The sequence below is a fragment of the Cryptomeria japonica genome, chromosome 9 (genome assembly GCF_030272615.1).
Source record: "Cryptomeria japonica chromosome 9, Sugi_1.0, whole genome shotgun sequence".
NCBI classification, from domain to species: Eukaryota; Viridiplantae; Streptophyta; class Pinopsida; order Cupressales; family Cupressaceae; genus Cryptomeria; species Cryptomeria japonica.
In genome coordinates, this window is record NC_081413.1 from 671,102,082 (window position 1) to 671,105,109 (window position 3,028).

Sequence of the window (3,028 nt, forward strand, 5' to 3'; positions counted from 1 at the left end):
ATCAGCAAGTAAACCCAAATCCTTCATTGTCATAAATGCTTCACGATATACCCTATCAGATGTCGGTTTCACAGTCTTGTGTTGGGTAAACCTTCATCAATGATTAAGACAATTCTCCAGATGTCTTCCAGATCTCTTTCAGATCTCCTTTGGGGAATATGAAAGCTTTGCAATAAATTTTCCAAACCCTAAGGTGTATGCCTTAGTTAATGGTGGAATTTCCTGTCAGTGCAGGAATGCTCTGTTCTACCAGTGGAGTTACCGATGTAGATCCATCTCCACTTGGTTCTTCAAACTTTCTAACCCATCTCTTGGTGTGATTTTGTTGTATTTCATCTACCTTCTACTTTCCTTTTTCATTTGATTTATCCTTGCTAACCGGTTGAGTCTTGCTTCTGCAGTACTTAGCAATATGACCTATTTTGTTGCATACATAACATGTAACATTGTTCTTTAGAATTGCTTTAACATATCCGATGTCATTCCTAGACCTAAATTGATTAGCCAAATGACCAAACTTTCCACATACATGACATTTGACATTCATTCTGCAATATTCTGATTTATGACTATATTTCTTGGAATTTGTGCATTGACCAAGAACAGAATTGTAGTTTTGATTTGCTCTATTTGTACATTGTTTAGCCATATACCCAAATTTATTACAAACAAAGTATCTACCATTGAATTTAGAAGCATTAGATTGCCTTACCAGTTTCCTCTAGTCTGATGAGTTCTGTATAACAGTTGTTTGATCTTCATTTGCAATATCGGAGCTTTCACCTTGTACAAATCCAAGTCCTCTAGAATCATCATTCTGCCTTTGTCTTTTCAATAAGTCATCCAACTGTGGAGCACTAATCCTAAATTTTTCTTTATTCTCACTTGCAGTAGTCAGATCATCTCTTAGAGTTGTTATTTGTCTTTCAAGCTCTTGTTCATTATTCCAGGAGTGTACCAAATCAGTTCTCAACAGATTATTCTCATGAGTCAATCTGCCACATTCATCCAATTTGTTCCTCAGAGATATAACAAGATTTTCTTCCCTCTTCTTTCTGTCCTCAATATCTTTTGATAACCTCATAGTCAGGTCTTGCATTTCATTCTTCATGAGCATGTTTGCTTGACTCGGTTTCTAACATTGTTCCTTAAGTGCATTTTTCTCTTCATCATCCTTGTTTTGCAAAAGTTCCTTTCTCTCAGCTTGAGCTGATGATAACCTTTCTTGCAGGACAAGAATGAATTCATTAGCAAAATTCAATTCATCTTGTAATTTTAAATTCCTCATCCTTTCAGCATCATAATCCTCATGAGCCATCTCAAGTTGCTTCTCCATAGCCATGTTCAATGATTCCGGTTTCAGGATCTTCCTCAAGCTGTTAAACTTCTTCCGAGGAACCAGGCTCTGATACCAATTGTTGAGATCCAAGAACATTGAGAGGCGGGGGGGGTGTGAATCAGTGTTCTGCCGGTAAGATATGATTTTACCCTTTTATAACATACACATATAAACCGATAAATGAAGAAACATATAACTTGAAGAAAATAAACCATCCACATAAATGAACACCATAACACAGAATTTATACTTGCAAAACCTCAAAGTGGAAAAACCACAGTGGGATTTGTGACCCACAATATCAGTTCGCTGGCCATATGAAAGATATTACATAAAATGGGGGCCTGCTGTGCTGAAATAAAACAGTAATAATGAACTCACAAAATGCATCTGCTATGCCAAAAAGAGTTCTGGTTATAGTTTTGTTTTGTACCGGTTCATAAACCCTAAACACTTCTACCAGTATCTCCTCTCCTCCAAGAATGCTTTCCAAACTATCTACAGATCATTGCATGATATAACATTCGCATACAAATGATCTACATACTTATACTTCGCATTACACAGTCTCCTATATCATTATTGCAATCTGTCACATCACTTTTTATAATGACCTTAACAAAATGACCTATATACCCTTCACAAATTATATGCCTTATATCGGCGTACAATGCATTACAAAAGATATACAATGTCGGTCTTATACAATAATTGCAAAATGATTTTACAAATAAAACTTCCTTCGGGTCCAAGACTAATGTCGGCTTCACTGAAGTGTTGGATGCATGTGTCAGTGTAACCCTGGATACTCCAATGTCGGTGTTTGCCAGTGAATGCCTCCTAATGCCGGTGTATGCTTCCTTATGAATCTTTTTTCCATGTTGTCATCAATGACAACATATGAATCCAATGTGTCAATTGCCAACACCTCGACTGTATCTCTTGGATTGATCCTTCCATCTCTGCACAATCCTTGCGCGCATGCTCATAAGTGGATTTCTTCATGTCCAAACAACAATACCAGCCATGGAAATCATATCTGTCTCCATCATGTACAACTTTCTCCTAAATCAATGTAAACATTGGAATTTTCTTTGAAACTCTGAGGGAGGGAATATGTGAAGACCACAAGTATTATTTGCAAGAAATTTTCAGTTTGTGTGTAAGCTGTAAGTTTTCTTTGTTTTGGCTTTCTCTGAGTTTTTTGTTTTTTTGGAATTTTTGACAAATATATAAAATGCATGCATAAACCAATTGCAAGTAACTATAAAAATCTCAATTGAAATGCATTTAAAATGATAGGAATTTACATTGCAATGAGCTGAACCACAAACTGAAACTTCTTATTACTGAATGACTAAAAAGCAATAACAATGGTGACTTAGGAAACCTGATTCAACTGTTGCAGCATACAAATGTCACTTCCAATCTCCTTCAACGATTTCCCAATGACCAAATAAAGGGTGTGTTTCTTCTCCTTGAATTCCTTCCAAGCTTCGCACAATGTTTACTAATTGTTTGAATGCCCCCTTAATAGAAATCGCACCAGCCCTTGCTATGACCAGCATGTATAGGTACGACAGGGAATAGTAGTTGTTGTACACCCTGATTAGATGAGCTAATGATTGGAAAATTGTCACCAAAACTTTGCCATTCGATCTGCAGTTATTTTCTTTTTCAGTCTACTTG